This window comes from Vespula vulgaris, chromosome 14, assembly GCF_905475345.1.
Source record: "Vespula vulgaris chromosome 14, iyVesVulg1.1, whole genome shotgun sequence".
NCBI lineage: Eukaryota > Metazoa > Arthropoda > Insecta > Hymenoptera > Vespidae > Vespula > Vespula vulgaris.
Window position 1 is genome coordinate 2087978 of NC_066599.1, and position 18684 is coordinate 2106661.

The 18684-nt window shown below is 38.2% G+C and overlaps 2 long non-coding RNA genes across 3 annotated transcripts in view; both read right to left on the reverse strand.

Annotated features, from left to right (window-relative positions):
• LOC127068941 (uncharacterized) overlaps positions 1-18684 on the reverse strand; it is a 222979-nt gene that overhangs the window by 14832 nt on the left and 189463 nt on the right. For both annotated transcript variants that reach the window (XR_007783254.1, XR_007783253.1), the window contains one exon: positions 17804-18023. This is a non-coding gene — a long non-coding RNA (uncharacterized LOC127068941). The remainder of the gene's footprint in view (positions 1-17803; positions 18024-18684) is intronic.
• LOC127068943 (uncharacterized) lies at positions 4678-9543 on the reverse strand. Its single transcript, XR_007783258.1, has 2 exons — positions 8990-9543; positions 4678-8755 (listed from the first exon to the last, which is right to left on the reverse strand). It is a non-coding gene; the product is annotated as an uncharacterized LOC127068943 (long non-coding RNA).

The following is an 18684-nucleotide window of genomic DNA, read 5'->3' on the forward strand; positions in this document are numbered from 1 at the left end:
TTATTATTATAATTATAGGAAATTTAATTGGTCCACTAATCCTCCGACATATTCATTCTATTAATTATCTCGCAACGATCGATTAGCATAAGATTCTTATTTTATTTTCTTTTGATTACACGATTACGTCATAACGCAATAAACGTTTAATCATAATTATCTTTATAATACTTCTTCGTGTCATTTGTCACACGCGCGAGCGCGCGTTCTCCGTAACTTCTTTATTTCTACGGCTCACGTGATTTACGCTGATTGATCTCTAAACTCGCATCGTATGATAATCGAAGCGTTTAATGCGATAATAATGACCGCACGACGAAACTGTGCTGAGTCGCTTGCGGCGAGATCACGCGCGTGCGCTTCTCTCGATCGAAAGATTCGACTTCTTTATTTTTTCTTTTTTCTTTTCCTTCCTTTTTTCGTTTCATTCTTCTTTTTGCATTTTTTTCTTCAACTTCATCTTCATCTTCATTTTCTTAACGTTACAAGCATGTGTATATGTGTGTATGTATGTATGTATGTAAGTGTACACGGGTTGGATCAAAAGTTGTTAGGTGATTTTAAAAAACAATTATTCTTCTTCAAGACACTCTCAATTGTCTCGCCCGTAATTAAGCTTGTAGTATCACAGTCCAAAAAAAAAGAAAAAGAAACAAAAAGAAAAAACAAACCATTCCAAAAAGATTTCGAAAAAAAGTAAGCGATCTTTAAAAGTCATTAATAAAATTTTTTAGCTCATTCTGTACATAGCGAGAGATTATAGTTACGAATTTTTTTAAGCAATAATCGATCAAGTATCGATCGATCGTGAGAAATAATCGAATGGTATATCGAATAATTGAAATATATAATTTAAATAATAATTTCGTAAAAGAATGAATAATTATCCATCTCGGTTAAGTTTACAAGAAATTTTAAAGAAACGAAGGGATGCTGCGTTGGATCACTCGTAAAGATCTGTCCTTTCGTAAAGAACACCCTTTTTCTCCCTTTCCTTCACTCTCTTTCTCCTCTCAACCTCTCGATCGTCGTAATAACACGTTGTGCCCTCGTACTCCGTCCAATATATTAATTACCGCTCAATATATTAATTATTAAGCCTGTAATCTCGTCGGGACTCGCCGTGAGATCTCTTGACTTTTTCTCTTTTTTTCTCTTCCCATCTCTCTCTCTCATCTCCTATTTTCTTCTTTGTCGTTTCTTGGGGTTCTTTACGTCTTCGACAACACGGTGCGAACGAGCAATCTCGTATAAAGCGCGCGAGCGCAAAATGAAACGTGATCGATCGTGGAGATCGTTAGCGAATCGATGATTTCATTTCTCCGATGAATTATTCGATCGTATCGTATCGGAGCGATTGTCATTCTTGGAAGGAAATAAAATTTATATGTTATTCCTTTTACAACCATATAATTTAATACCATAATCATGATGGGGATTGATAACAAATGATGACCATACGAACCTCGATAGTAGAAATGAAAAATATAATTGGAGTTAAAGAAATCAAAGGACGTTCGATACCATACCGTACGACACATTTTATAATACTTTCGATTTGAGGTACATCTGACCGATCACGAAGATCGTTAGCGAGTAGATTATTGTTCAACGATCTATCTAGAAGGTCGCCGGCACTGACTCGATAAAGAGAACGATCGAGGTAATGATTTCCTTTCCGACGAGTACCTAATTTAACGTTACCTTATCCATCGATTTGTTTCTTAAGCAGTTACTTACATAGTAGACAAAAAGAAACAAAGAAATAAATAAATGAATAAAGGGAGAAAGAATGATGATACAGGAAAACGAATGATTCCGTTTTACAAATTCCAATCGTTGCTATTACGATCCATAAGATTTTTTGCCGAGAAAGTCGTAAATATATCGAAGTATGTAATTAAATATCGATCGAGTAAATGAGAAAAGGAAAGGACAGAAATAGCGATACCTAAGCGCATTACATAAAAAGCGATGTATCATTGATCGAGCCTTCATGACGATGCAATATGAAATTTCATTGAGTACCGTTCCGCTCGAGTGTACAAAAATACTATACCTATTACTTACTTATCGAGCAAGAGTAATTCTACGTAAGCTCTAGAAACGAACGAACGAAAGAAAGAAAGAACGAACGAACGAACGAACGAACGAACGATAGGAGAAGAAAGTTACCACGATCTCGATCTCGATCTTGATCTCGATCTCGATCTCGATCTTGATTTCGATCTCGATCTCGATCTTCAGGGAATTTGCAAGAATCGTCTTTGGGACGCACGTTGGTATATCGTACTTGGAAAGAGGTTCGCATATCTCTTTCTCTCTTTCTCGTTCTCTCTTTTTTTTTTTCGAAGAAGAGGACAACGGAGGTCCTTCGATGGAGCGAACGATACTTACTCGAACAGAATTCAAATGAGAACGAGAAAGAAAGAAAAGAAGAAAGAAATAGAGAGAGAGAGAGAGAGAGAGAGAGAGAGAAAGAGAGAAAGAGAGATGGTAAGGATTCTGCAGAACTCGGACTCGGTGCATTCCACTCTTCGACATCGAGTCACGAGCGCGAAACGTGGCCACGCGGACCACTTCGAAAGAGGACTAAGAGAGAGAAAGAGAAGGAGAGAGAGAGAAAGAGAAAGAAAGAAACAGAGAGAGGGACAGAAAGAGAAAGAAAGAGAGAAGGGTAGAAGACGTACGTCAAGATCACGTCATCGCTCGGAGGTCTTATTAAATCAAAAGAGGAAAGATGATTCGAGCGACCGATAAGGGCGTACCTTGTCGACAGGTGGATTCCTCTCTCTGTCTTTCTCTATCTCTTTTCTCTCTCTCTCTTTCTTTCTCTCTCTCTCTCTCTCTCTCTCTCTCTCTCTCTGTCTCTCCTTCTGTCATTCTCTCGTTTTCTCTTTCTCTCTTATTGACGTAAGCGCCACTCCGATCGAGACGAGATAAAGCGATTTAAAAATCATTCGAGATCATCGTCGATGTCACGCCGAGATCAAAGCTCTTAGCTACTAGGCAATAGTTACTCGATCTATCTCATTGATATGATTAATAATAATCGTTTCGAACAAATTATCTATCGGTATTTGTTATATCGATTAACGTCAATGTCGTGTATATCTCGTTGTATAATCCTATTTGGATTTCTAACGTGACGCGGAATGATGGCTCTAATTGAAAATGAAAAATTTATTAAACGATGACGACGATCGACGATGATTTTCGAAGAAAGAAAGAAAGAAAGAAAGAAGAAGAAAAAGAACAAATAATGTAATTAATTATTTAACTTACAAATTAATTGTCTATTATAAAAATTATTAACGATCGACGTTTATGTCGTGGTACGTGTATGCGGAAAGTAATATAAATATATGAAAAAAACGATTTCGATCGAAAAAAAAAGTTTCTCGCGTAACTTATCGATAAATCGATAATTGACAGATATCTGTCGACTATGTATCTGTTGACGCATACATCATTGATACGTAACATTGATATGTAACAGAAAGCAAAAACTAATGTCCACGGTTAATTCACGCTAAGAACGTTTATGAGATCGAGCCAAAGGACGTGTAATTTATCGCATGGAGGCGAGAGATGATCGATCGTGATCGTGGCCCTGCATCCAACTGTATCCTTGATACATTTAAATGGCCTTGTTTGCTCGCCGCTGGACGAGCTTCTTCGTTTCTTCTCTCTCTTCCTTTGATTTTCTCTCTCTTTCTCTCTTTCATACATATACATATACCTTTTTACTCAACGTAAAGGATGAAGGAGATGAAGAAGAAGAAGAAGAAGAAGAAGAAGAAGAAAGAATGGAGGAGGAGGAAGAAGAGAAGGAAGAAGAAGAAGAAGAAGATAATTTTCAACGGGGTGGGCGCGCGAAACGATTTCGTGGACCACCGATGTCGTTCCGATTTCCATCGGGCCAACGACAAAGAGAGAAAACGAAAGAAAGAAAGAAAGAAAAAAGAGAGAAAGAAAGAGAAAGAAAAAAAGATATTTCCCGTTCCAGCTTCTCTTGCCAGAAGAAGCAAATAAAATTTTCAAAGACTTACCGATCTGCTCAAACGAGAAGGATTCGAGCCCATTAGAAACTTTTAAAGTGCCGTGCAACCCTCTATCCTCTCTCTCTCTTTCTCTCACACACACACATACATATATATTCTCTCTCTCTCTCTCTCTCTCTCTCTCTCTCTCTCTCTCTCTTTCAATCTATCTATCTATCTATCTATCTCTACTCTTCTTCGCCTTTCATTAATCACGATCAGAGCTAATTTGTGTTTTTTGAATAATTAGTTGAGAGATCCAGATAACGACGTCGGTCGGTAAAAGACACGTGTGCTCTCTAAGCGTCGAGGTATTTAATTAATCCACTAATTGCGGTCAAAATCAGTTTTCGAAGGCGGTCGAAAGAAAGTGAATGAGAAAGAAAGAGAGAGAGAGAGAGAGAGAGAGAGAGAATAAAAAGAAGAAAAAGCTAAAGAGTTGGGTATCCGTAATTACCGCTATATAAACGATAGCGAAGCCGATCGGCTATGAAGCGAACTGAAGAGTAACGTAATAGTAGGTTTAATTCAGACTACGTTGAGTACCTGGACCACGCAACGGGATTTGGGCTCCCATAGAGACTTTCCATATGCTTTATGAGAACGTTTTTAAAAATTAAAGACGCCTTGTATATTATATATATATGTATATGTAGTATATAGCTACACATATATGGTGTCTATGTGTATAACTGCGCGTGTATATGTTCTGTAGGAATCAGTAGAAAAGAAGAACGATGCCGATTAGAACGTCGACGCTGACCATTGCCTGGCCTTTCATAATTCGTTCACCGAGGCCTCGCGAACCGTCAATTATATCGAATGATTCTCGTCTCTGCTAATCCTCGGTAGCTCCTCGGCCAACGATTTCGATCGCTGCACCTGCGAACCCAAACTGGTGACAGAGAGAACCTTCCCTTCCTTCGATTCTTTCGGTTCTTTCGGTCTTTCGTTCGTTCGTTCGCCTAATCAGTTTCGAACAACTTGTCACGACTTCGAACGACATAAAAGGATGTAGCTTTAGGATAATTATTAGGTATAGCGTTAGTCGGCATTTAATGGCCGGAAAAAAAACAAGAAAAAAGAAAAAAAAAAATATCTGGAAACACGTGTGATAGATATACAGCCTATATCCTTATCTGATCGATCTTACTCTGATACAACAAAATTGAATAACAATATTATTTAAAAGGGATATGCATATACGTAATTAAAGTGTAGCGTAGAGTATAAGAAGAAATTATAAAAGAAAATTTAGTATCGAGCTCCGTTTCGAATAAGACGATACCGTCACGGTCTCGTTCAAAGTCCTGCGAGAGGCTGAGAGGTTGCAGGAGCGAGGACGAGTCGTGATCCAAGCCGCCAAGTAGGAGGACTCTGGACGATCTTTTGCTTTCTAATCATTCTCAAGGTTAAACTCTGCTGAACCTGCTAGCTCCTGCACGACGAAGACGACGTTGCCTTTGAGTTCTTCTCTTCCTCCTCTTCCTCTTGCTTTTCTTATATTATATACGCCGCCGTGTGTGTGTGTGTGTATGTGTGTATGTGTGTGTATAAGGGTACGACCTTAGCCGTAGGAATAAGACGTCGTCGACCTGCTCCCTCTTCTTTCAAACTTACGACTGTCCTTATTCCTCTCTTATTCTCTTTCTTGCAAAGAAGAAGGAGGAGGAGGAGGAGGAGGAGGAGGAGGAGGATACTTCTATACCGTTAAGCGATCGGAACGCCTCGTTCCATTGTCTTCTACGTACGTATGTACATACGTATGATATATACAGAAGGGAGAACGTTTATGCATACACTTAGCCACATGTTCAACATACCCTCTGCGTATGTATGTATATCTATACATACTCACTCACTCACTCACTCACTCACTCACTTACCTACCCTATACGCGTATAATCAAGTAGAAAAGACTCTTCTCTCTTTTATGGGTTAATTACCACCGGTCAATGGACTGACTCGCGTACTTACTTACTTACTTACATATACTCATCGTGCATTACTCGAGAAACTGAGATCGATCAAAGTATCTTTGAACTCGGTGACACGCTCTGAGAATAGCATTCTTCTCGACTCTTTCGTCCTAGTAACGCGTGAGTATAATGTTAATTAATTAATCGCGTTCTTTCATCATGGACACACGGACACACATACATATATTTATATACAATCGTAAGCGGATGCTGAACGATCGTTCGGACGTTAGGAATGATATTTAAGTAACGATAAGTTTCAATCTAGTTAACATAGATTTCTACGTGCGATGTATTCAAGATTAAAGAGTAGCAGACTGCAAGTCGCCAATCTCGTCTGAGAAACGGATGCTCCGTTTGAAGAAGAAAGAAAGAGAGAAAAAGAGAGAGAGAGAGAGACTAAGAAAGAGAAAGAGAAAGAGAGACAGGGAGAATGAAAGAGGGGATGCTATCGTAGCTGCTTTGAAATATCGTTCCAAGCAAAGACAGCGATGCCCGGAACCACCCAAGTGGCCGAGTGTAAGCAATCCCAGGACGGAATACCAGGTGAATAGGTGAGAACGAATCCAACGAATATGTTTGTCGTGTCACGACGAGACCGCGGTACGTACTATCGGTGCACCACGCACCACGAGGGAGATAAGTAAGTGCTTTAATTTATTCGAAACACCTTGGTTATTAATCGCCTGCATCGCAGCTCGCGACGCTCGAGAAAGAGAGAGAGGTAGAACCAAGAGTGATCTGGGAGGGGTTAAGAGCTTCGCCGAGTGAATATACAGAGTGTACGATAAATCGAAATCGAGAAAGAAAGAAAGAAAGATTCTCATCTTCGATATTATATCGCTAGATTCGTTTCGATTATTAAAACGAATACGGATCGATAATAATTCTTCGTACTGAAACGTATTTCTTTAATTCGTTAATCGTTATTCTATGTGATAAAAAAAAATATATATATATGAAAAGTCATATATCGATGACTTTTGAAACACCCCATGTATCGGTCTCATACACACGCGAAAAGAAAGATAGAGAGAGAGAGAGAGAGAGAGAGAGAGAAGGAGAAAGATATACATTTCTATATGCGCGTGTATAGAAATACGTGGGTACAAATAACGAACACGCGGTCCTCTCTCTCTCTCTCTCTCTCTCTCTGTCTCTCTCGGTCTTTCTGCATCTCTCGAGGCTCGTTGGAGGCGCGCACCGGAGGTGAACCAGAGAAATGTTTTAAGCGAGGCACTCACGGCGCCCACGCTCGTCCGGCGCAACAGACGCGCCGACACGCGCGCGCACACGCCGGGCCCTTATTTCAACCATAAATTAATGTTCTGTCTTCTGCGGATGCATAATTGTGCGAGAGCTTGGCCGACGACTCTCCATCTCGTTCTCTCTCTTTCTCTCTCTCTCTCTCTTTCTTCTCGTAGGTGAACGATGACGACGCGAAGAGGACAACGACGACGACGACGACGACGACGACAAGGACGACAGAGCTGGTGATATCCGACTTGGTGACACGTAACGAGCCTTCTAATGGCTTCGCAAACACGAGCCGCGATCTACTCGTAGGTACCATGATCGCCGCCATGAGATCTCTTCTTTTTCTTTTCTTTCTTTTTGCTTTTATGTTTCTTCTTTTCCTATTTCTCCTTCTTCTTTTTCTCCTTCATCCTTTTCTTATCACATTCGTTCTGGATATCCCTTTGTCGATAACTATTACTTTGCTTTCGTTTCGAGGTTGACGATGAAGATTGTCTTATTTTCTTTTTCTTCTTTCATCGTACATAAGCCATAAGCATTTTTTCTTTTTCTTTCTCTTTTTTTTTCTTTTTTCGAAACAAGCGTGACTTTTAATTGAGATTTTAAATGTATAATTAAGCTTGTTTCTCTTTTGGCTTTCGATGCTGCTAACAGAGAAGGAATTGAAATTCAATGCGAGAACGATCAGGATGTTGACGGGATAAAAAGTGAAGGATTCGATGGAGTTGAATAGCTCTTCGACGCGACAGAACATTGCTTTTCGTCGTACACTCGAATAACGATCTAGATGGGACTCACGTTCTTGCATTTACATTCGACCTATTGTCTCTCTCTCTCTCTCTCTTTTTCTCTCCTTTTTCTTCTTCTTCTCCCTCTCTCTCTCTCTCTCTCTCTCTCTCTCTCTCTCTTTTTCTTTCTCGTTCTTCATCCATATATCTCTTCTCTCTCGTTCGACTCGATAAGCAATACAGTCGAGGCCTTCGCTCTTGAACTCTCCTCGATTCGCTTTCGATGCTATTTTTACTCATGTTCTCGTCATCATCATCATCGTCGTCATCATCATCATCATGATCGTTGTCGTCATTCTTAATAAAAACGAAACTGTATTAAACGATCTCAAACAACAAGCTAATCAATCGTTCGTATTTTTCTTTTCCTTGTTCCTTTTTTTTCTTCCTTATTCTCCTCTTAGATTTCTTGATTCGCTTAAATTGGGAAGTACGTTTAGACGGATACTATATACAAACATACATGCATACATACACACATATATTTTTTTTGTTCCTGCTGGGACAGTCCTCGCTAAGAAAGGAAAAACGAGCGTGCTCGTTTCGTTTCATCGTCGCCTCACTTCCAATTATGCGTCAGCTCGACTCGTTTATCACGGTGGACGTCTTGTTGATCCAAAAGACGAGAGATATCGCGTTAGTAGAAATACGTACACACGCGTTGCGAATCGTAGCTTTGGCCCCTTGTCTACGTTATAAGAAAGAGAAAGAGAGAGAGAGAGAGAGAGAGAGAGAGAGAGAGAGAGAGAAAGTGAGAGAGCGAGAAGAAGAAAAAAAGGTACGTGTTAGAGATAGGTACATATATATATATATATATATATATATATATATATATATATATATATATATATATATACATATACACATACATAAACAGATAAACGTATATGTATGTATATAGAGTACGAGAAACGATGCATACCGCGAGAGTGCACTTTCGCAGGCACCTTGTTATGCGCTCCAGCTTTTATCTCTCGCGCGTCCCGCGGTGATGAAGCCGCCCTGTCACTCACGTAACCAGGGACACGGGATTTGATTTTATCACATACGTCGGTCTTTTGCATACGCCGGCTTCTCTCTCACTATGCGCTTACACGATGGCGTAGTGCGTTGTGGTACACATATGTCGCCTTCGCTTCATTCCGCTTATCCTTTTTTTCCATGCTTCTTTTTTTCCCCCCGATTTCCTCACGAACACGAACACATATTAATCAATTCGCATCATTAGCACTCGTAAATACGAATGTTTTGTCGATATAATATCATGCCGTTGTGACGTACCAACGTTGAAATTAGACTGTATTATTATCGCTCGTTTGACATGCGTCTTTTATCTTTTTTTCCTTTCTATTTTTTTTTTTTTTTCTTTTTATTTCGCATCGATACTCGAGTCCGTCGGATAAAGAAAACTGTATTGATTGTTTCGAATCGATCTTGTTCTTTTTTTTCTTTCCTCCTTTTTTTTCTGACGATACGCGCTATCACGATCATGCGATAGCGCGTATCTGCGTGAAAATTAAATTAAAGATAAATTCTGTTCGCATCGGACGTTCGAGGAATTAGTCGGTTGGAAAATTAATCATCGTATTTTTTAATAGAAAAGCGGGAAACTACGGCAAGGAATAGACACAGGCTATTCCACGAATTCGAGTCCGCAAATCGTCCGCGAATCGAATTTTAACAAACCGAACACGTTGCCGACGAGTGTCACCATCAAGACGAGAGAGACGACCTTTGCGCGAACGCACGGGCCGCGTTTAAAGCGTCGAATTAACGCGACGCTCGTCTTAATATCGATCTACTGCGCCGTTTTTGGTCGATCGAGGCGGCTCGATCATCGCCAAGGTCGATCCAAAAGTGTCCGCATCGAATACTAGCGATATAAATTTAACATGCATCACACGTACGATCCTCCTCGAAACCATTCGCTCGTGATCGACGTCGATCACCGCGAGATATCGTTCGATCGTTATGGTCTACGCGAAACGAGCTACGATCTATTACGGATTGATCTCCGTGGGAAATCTAAATATTCTTTTTTTTTTCTTTAATCGTCGAATACTATTATCGTTGAACAAATTACGTGTACTACGAGTAACAAGGTGTTTTACATCGATAGCTTATCGAAAAAAGAAATATATATATATATATATAATTCGTGACGATAATCTTATACTTAAAATATATATTAAAACGATTATTGCGTTAATATAATGAATGTAATATTCCGTTTCTTAGATACTTTATTATCGAGAAGAAGTAGATATTAAGCAACAAGTATATAATACCTTGTCATAAATATAATTATTCATCAATCTATCCGTCTCTCCACCCATTTTGTTTGAACAAATCGCATTTCACTCTTTTTTTCTTCTTCTTTTTCTTCTTTATCTTTTTCTCTCGGAGAATATACACGTATGTCCGATCGTAATGATTCAGAGCGTAACAACTAGAAATTATACGATACGAAGATGAGAAAAAACTCGTCTCGTTCGTCGGGTTAATTTTGGATAACTTTCTAGAAACTTCTTTTCTCAGCTTGAACCTTTTTTTTCTTCTCTTTCTTTTTTTTATACACACACACACATATATATATCGAATTACGTATAGTTCGAAGGTGAAAGTGAAGCAAAGAAAACGTAAGATTACGCTCATATCGAATGAAGAAAAGAATAGGATAAATTTTATGATAAAAATTAAATACAGACAGAAAGAGAGAGAGAAAGAGAGAGAGAGAGAGAGAGAGAGAGAGAGAGAGAGAGAGAGAGAGAAACGAGACAACTTGATTACAGCGTACTATTTTATTAATCCGCGATTTTATTACGTGCGCGCGCACGTGCGACTTGACATAATGCGAGTTGTTCGCGAGAAAATGAATGTTCTTCTTTTTTTTCATTTTTTCGTCTTCTTTCTTGTTTTTATTTTTTTTATCTTCAGAGTCATTCGAATCTCGCGACGATTAACGATCGATCTCGAGGTAACGATTGACAGAAAAGAAGAAATAAAAGAAGAAGACGTAAGAAGAATAAGATGAAAAAGAAAAAGGAACTGCGCTCTCGGTTGTACGTTCTTAACGAGAGACGAGTTCAGACAGTCAGAGTCGACATGAAAAAGCGCGGGATACGCGTAGCGGCGGAATTAGCAGTGATCTTTGATTCGACACGAATGGATAGAGAGTGCCATTTATGTGCGCTAAGCAACTCCGACTGAGAGACTGAGGGACTGAGAGTATCCGGGAGGAACATAGACGTAGTCGAAGAAAGCACGTTGACGAACTACTTTGCAGATATCACGTTGTAAATCATTGAATCGTTTTATTCTGTATATGAATAGGGAAAAAGAGAGAGAGAGAGAGAGAGAGAGAGAGAAATTAAAGAAAAAAGAAAAATAAAAAAAAAAAAAGAAAGAAAAGAACAATCATGGACGAACTAAATATTTCAATTGTAATCGTGAATATCGCGAAATAAATGAAATATTACTCAACGTCGATGTCCGTAGAGAAAAGATCGTCATTTCGCCAGATAATTACGATGCCGAGATAATTTGCAATAGGCGATCTTCTCCCTCTACTCTTGGAGAAACATACATACATATATACATACATACGTATATAGATAGATAGATAGATTCACATATATACATAGATACATAGATACATACGTGTCTAAGCTCGGTACATTGTTTTCCAACTCGGTCAATCGAGATGTCCTTCGATCGAGAATCGAGCGAGATAGGATCGAAATCTCAGGGTCGACTCTCCCGTTCTTTCAAGAGGAGAGGATCTTTAGAAAGAGATAGATAGATAGAGTAGATAGATAGATAGATAGATAGATAGATAGATAGATAGATAGATAGATAGATAGATAGATAGAGATAGAGAGAAAGAGAGAATTTACGAACGTTCACCGATGACACCAACGTGGGGATGAGAATGCACGGGAGGTTACTATTTTTTTATTTTTTATTTATTTATTTTTTTATCTTCTTTCTTTCTTTTTTTTTATTCTCCTTCGAGAGATGGCTTGATAGATAGATCGATGTTTTATTAACTGCCCTGAGACTATCCTCTCTCTCTCTCTCTCTTTCTTTTTCTTTATCTTTCTTTTTACGTCGTCGGCTTCGAAGAAGAAAAGATCGTCGCTTATACATTTACGACACTTTATCGAGATTCACAGAGTATTATCTCGGAAAAGTACGAACGAACGATAATTTATCGGACACTTTAGACCCTAACTCCTTTCGATCATCCGGCTAATCGAATGATTCTTTATTCGACGTCATCTAACACGACAACTCGACGACAACAGTCGTTCTTAACGTCGTATTCTGATAGAAGGTAGTAGCGAGACTACTACGAGAGGACTCGATTGCGTTCTCGATCGTGATCCTTAGCTGCATTAAGCAATCCTCTCGTTTCCTATCAATAATCGGGGAAAAAAGAAAAAAAGGACTTTGCTAAATTAATTTACGGTAAATGTCAAGCCTATTCAGACAGAGAGAGAGACAGAGAGACAGAGAGAGAAAGAGAGAGAGAGAGAGAGAAAGAGAAAGAGTAAAAAAAGAGAGAGAAAGAAAAAAAAGAGAGAGAGAGAAGTATCGAACATATAATCACGCGTAATTAACGCACGGCAAAGCGATGATTAACGATCCATCTTCTCTCTCTCTCTCTCTCTCTCTCTCTCTCTCTCCCTCCCCTCTTTTTTTATCTTTCTGAGACGCATTAGAGGCTGTCCTCGCGTCATTTTCTCAGAAAAAAAAGAAGCCTAATCCTTTTTAATCGTTTCGCCGAGTTCTTCTCGATCCTTTAAAATTTGTTCGACGAGAAAGAGAGAGAGAGAGAGAGAGAGAAAAAGAGAAAGAGAAAGAAAGAAAAAGAGAGATACGTTGTTGTTGTCGTCGCGTACGAGTCTTCTCGTCATTACGAACGCTAGCGCGACGACGATGATTACGATTATTATTCCGATCGACCAATAATCACGAAGCAAACGTGCACCGTGATCGTTCGGCCACGACCGCGATCGTTCGTTCGATCACGTACCAACACGCGCGACTTCTTTCCCTCTCTCTTTCTCTTTCTCTTTCTCTTTCTCTCTCTTTCTGTCTCTCTTTGATTTTTTTTTCTGGTCTTCCCCTGGTTGGTAAGAATGATTTTTCTAAAGAGTACGAAACCGAGAGAGTTGTCCTTCAGAAACGAATCATCTTTATATAAAATCATATATTCAGTGATCTCTACTGCGAGTGATCATTTCGAAATAGGATTCTCTTGAAAATTATATAAATAACTCGTAAAGTAAGAAAAATGAATGTTTAAATGTGTTCTTGTAAAACAAGGCCGTATCAGGCACATCCTAATTTCATCAAATCTATTGCAGCAATATAATTCCCACGTATTAGGAAACGACCCGTGTAATTAATTTTTCGAAAGAGAAAAAAAGAAAAGAGGAAAAAAAAGGAGAAGAAGACGAAGAAGAAGAAGGAGAAGAAATAAGAAAAAGAAAAATAACAAAAATTACACAAAAAAGGATCCGCCACGCATGCAAGCGCACGCTTACACACACATACATACATACATACATACATAGACGCGCATACATTCGTATATATATATATATATATATAGAAGCAAAGAAATACACATTCGTACGATAATGTACTGCCAAATAACGTGATATTACATAAGGAAAGTAAAGTTTCGTCGGACGACACGACTAGACGTTTCTCTTCTTCCTGATATCCTTTTTTAGGATATACTAGTGGTAGTCTCGAGTCCTCGTCCTTAATCGCTCGAAACTATAGTGTTATAGGTAGGTAAGTACGCATATTCTACGTACAACATATACAGATATAACGCGCGTTATCCGCTCGGACGCACGCCGATGGGATAAGATTCTCGCGGTCGCGTCATGAGTCAGATATCCTCTAGGTTTGAGCGTGCCGGGTCAGAGGTCGGTTGCATTTGCCTCTGCCTCCCGCGCTGCCACCTCTCCCACCCTGGTCTCTCGATAGTCCAGCATCCTCTCTGTACTTCTTCTTCTTCTTCTTCTTCGTATAGGTAGGTATATTATACTCTGTCTCGTAGTCCTTGATATTAGAATGGTCCTGGGGAACGAGCTCTACGGTGACCGTTACGGTGCTGCACGTCCGCGTAATACATTCGAGAGAGAGAAAGAGAGAGAGAGAGAGAGAGAGAGAGAGAGAGAGAGAGAAAGAGAGGGAGGGAAGGAGCATCAAGACCATCGCGATCATCGGGTGACGACATCGTTTCATTATCATTCAACCTCCTTCATCTTCACGATGGAATCCGAAGACTCTTTTTTTCCTTTCTTCGTTTTCCTCCATTTCTAAGATGTACATATTATTTGTTAACGCGTAACACTTCTTTTTTTCTCTCTGCTTTTTCTTTCTTTTTTTGTTTCTTTTTTTTTTATTATTATTATTCTTTTTCTCTCTTTCTTTTTTTTCTTCGTTTTTGCCATCGAGCATGTAATAATAAAACCGTGAACGCGTTTATACGAAGGGAAAGTTTGGAATATCGATCGAGATCGATAAATCGATCATATCAATGAAATGCATCGACGATCGTGTTACAGTATAATATACTCTCTTTCATATGCATCGAAACGTACAATTCGATCGAGAATCACGAGAACGATTTCTCGACCGATCCTATCGACCGAGGAATACTTTCTTTTTTTTCTTCTTCTTTTCTTTCTTTCTTTCTTTCTTTTTATTCTTTTTCATTTTTTTCTGTTACTTCCACACCAGTAGTCCTGGCTACGTTCCCGCGTTTCTGGATCCTCCTACTCTCTTCTTTTCTCTCACCCTCGCCGACTCGCACGCGGTTTCTTTCTGATAGGATCGCACGAACGCGGCCCCGGCACCTGACCCAAAATTATGCAAATGTGTGTGCGAGACGGTAGCGATCGTGAATTCGACCTTGGATTTGCCAGTGGATACTCCCTCTTTTACTTTTCCTTTTCAGCTCTCTTTTTTCTTTCTCTTTTTCCTTTTTTTTTCTTGTTTTCTTTTTAATATCTTGCTTTTCTTCCGTTCGTTCTGTATTTTTTCTCTCTTTCCTTTTTCTCTTTCTTTATTTTGATCCTTTTCTTTTTCCTACTAGATCCAACCAAACAAGGTACGGTCAAGGTTATCTAATTGCGAAGAAACTCAAAGCACGAAAATATACTCGTCTCGATCTCTGGAACGATGAATTATCGAGCCGTCTCGATGCGTTCTTCGATCGATCGTTTCCTCCTTCGATCGATTCTCTCGTGCATGGAATACAAAGAAAGATAAAAGAAAAAGAAAAGGAAATAAAAAGTGTTAGCAGACTAGAAGGTAGTAACGATTATTCGAAATGTAAACTCTTGACGTCTATTATTCGTCTAACGATTAATTTACACGGGGAAAGTGCTTATTAGTAATTATCGAGAGCAAAGTCTCCTTTAGAAAAAAAAATATTTCTATACATATATTATCGTTTTTTATGTTATCATTATTTGTATCTTTAATATATTTATATAGGAAAGAAATATATATATATATATATATATATATATATATATATATATAGCTCGAACGATCGTAACGATCTCGTAGATCGAGTAGAAAGATCGATCGAGAGGTTTCTACTTGCGTCGAGTTCGCATTAAAAATCTCGCCTTACTCTCTCGGTTTACCGTGAGACGATAATTATTCATCGTGGCCTTTACCATCTTCCCTACTTACTCCTAGAAACTGACGTACTCGTTGCGTCACGAATAAAAATAAGAGTAGGATATTGCCGGACGACGAGTCAAAGTGTATTTTCTCTATCGTCCTCTCGAAGACTATCTACGTAATACGAATCGATACTTCTACACATATCTCATCGAGAACATTTTCATATTACAATTTTGTCTTCTTTTTCTACTTTTTCTTTTCTCTTTTTTTTTTCTTCTTTTTTCCAATTAGAAAATCGTAATGACGAGAGAAGTGACATTAACGTTTTGAAATTACACTAATGACTTTTAAATCGACAGTATTAATTACGATTATTATTACTATTATTACTATTATTATTATTATTATTATTATTATTATTATTATTATTATTATTAATTACGTTCAGTGATCTTCGTTATTCGTTAAATGAAATTTCTCATTCTCGCAAATGAAATATGTTTTCAACGTTTGTTTCTGGAAAAACCGCAGACACCCTATATGTGTATATATATATATAAAATACATATATATATATATATCTATATATATATATATATACTGGATGATTGCTTCGACCTCGAGAAACGGATGAAGATTATAAATACTCCATGCTTAAGTACAACGCCGAGCGACTAGCGTGAAAATTGAGAGGAACGTTCCTCTTCTCTTAAAAAGTGTCGATTTAAATTCACAGAAAAGTATCTCATGTTGTATTCCCGAGAGAAGAAAGAAGCGAATGTAATACGTATACGTACATATGTACGTAAATATGTAGAAGAGGAATGAAGCGTCAGAGTTCAGAGGCTATACACGTACATACGTACGTATGAACGTTACGTTCACGGCATCGCGTGAGCGTAATTTCGAAAATCTGTAATACCCGTAGTTCCTCGAGAATAAAGCAAAGAACTCGTATATGTATGTATGTAGGTATGTACCTACGCGAAGCCTGAAGCGTTCGAAGAGAACCGTGGGGAATCGAAGCTGAGTCGAGTCGGACCGCAAACAGGAAGGAAACATTTCTAGTTTCACAATTTTGCAAAAGAAAAAGTGGAAACAATTGTTTGATATTCTTAAAAAAAAAAAAAAAGAAAAAGAAATAATAATAAGTTCACGAGTACGATTGCAAAATTTTTGTTCATTTTCCTTTCACATGTGCGGTCATTCGTTTGACGATAAATTTTGTGGAAGAAAAAATAGAAACAATCGTTGATATTCTAAAAAAGAATAAGATCGATCGTGAACATTTTTTTTCTATCTCCTTTAACGTACGTGCGTGTGTCAATCGTTTGATAAGAAATTTCGCGAAAAAGAAATGGTCAAAGTTGTTTTTGATCTTCCTTGATACATACATGAATTATGTAAAAAAAAAAAAGAAGATAAAAACAAATTGACGATATCTGTCCTAAAAAAAATAAATTCGGCTACGAGAAAAGATTGTGAAATTTTACAAAAAAAAAAAAAAAAAATAATACAGTCGATTAGTACGACTTTCGATAGCGAACGAAAGGATGATTAAGAATCGAAGTAAATTACTTGCTTACTCGATTTCATTTCTAATCACGATTAACGCGATGATTCTCTCTTTTTTCTCTTATTCTTTGAGAGAGACCACAACTCGTACCAGGTTCTCGTCTATTAATACGTAATTACTAATTACCGGACGAACAATGTAATTACACGATGTGCTCACATAAACTCGTTGCACGCGTGACGCTTCCTCCGTTATCTATCCTTTTTTTTTTCTTCTTTTTCTTCTTTTTACTTTTCTTTTAAAGCTTCTTATTAAAACGTAAACGAAATTTTAGGATCGATCGATCGATCGATCGATCGTTCGACCGATCGATCCGTTGCGATCTTTCCCCTTTCCTGTTCTCTCAGAGTAGTGCAGTGTATACCGGTTTTTCGAGGGCGTCGAATCCCTGGATCGGCACTTTTGACATTGACGTGAATCAATAATCTCGCTAGGTGGATTATTCGGGCTGCGAGAACGAGCACGATGGAATGAGTGATTTAATAATAAATGGCCTACCTGCTCCCTCGCTCGTAATCGATCTTGTCGAAGAAGATCGATCGAGTGCAGTCTGTTGCTCTCTTTCTTTCTTTCTTTCTTTCTTTCTTTCTTTCTATCTTTCTTTCTCTCTCGATCTATCGCTGACTTCGAAGTCCATTGTATAGCGCCGAGGACGAGGTTCAAGGCTTCTGCGATTCCCCACTACTCATTTCATTTTTATTACGGCTTCTTAAGTCATCTGGAACAAAGTTTCCCAAGTTACTTATATTTTCGATAGAATTCTAATGGATGATTAAAGGATTTTTTTTTCTTTTTTTTTCTTTCTTTTTTCTTTTTTTCTTTTTTTTTTTTGAGAAAAATTTTTCGTACTGTAATTATGTAAGAACATTTGTAATTATATAAAACGTAGTTGCACGTGATTTTTTTTTTTTTTTAAACAGAACTATATTATCGCTCTAATGTATTACTCTATTACACGCATACATGAGTAAATATACAGCAACACGGTTTTTCGATTTAAGAGATTTTTTTTTTTTTTTCCAACCGGATATCTCGAAGAATCATCGTTGAATGGTAAATCAGATCGAGCAAAAAATCTAGATCACGATGCTTCGTGACCATGAAATCTCCGCGTAACGATTATCCGACTATCGGTACAAAAAATCTTGATATCGTTAATGTTCCTCTTGAGAGGTAACGATGCGATTGTAAATTAAAAGAAAAAGAGAGAGAGAGAGAGAGAGAGAGAGAGAGAGAGAGAGAGAGAGAGAGAGAGAGAGAAAAGAGAAAAGAAGAAAAAAAATAAAAGAAACAGAAAGAAGAAAACGTTCGAATCAAAACATTATTATATATTATTTTCGAAAGGAGAAGGGCAAAAAATTGTGAATGCCATTCCTTCG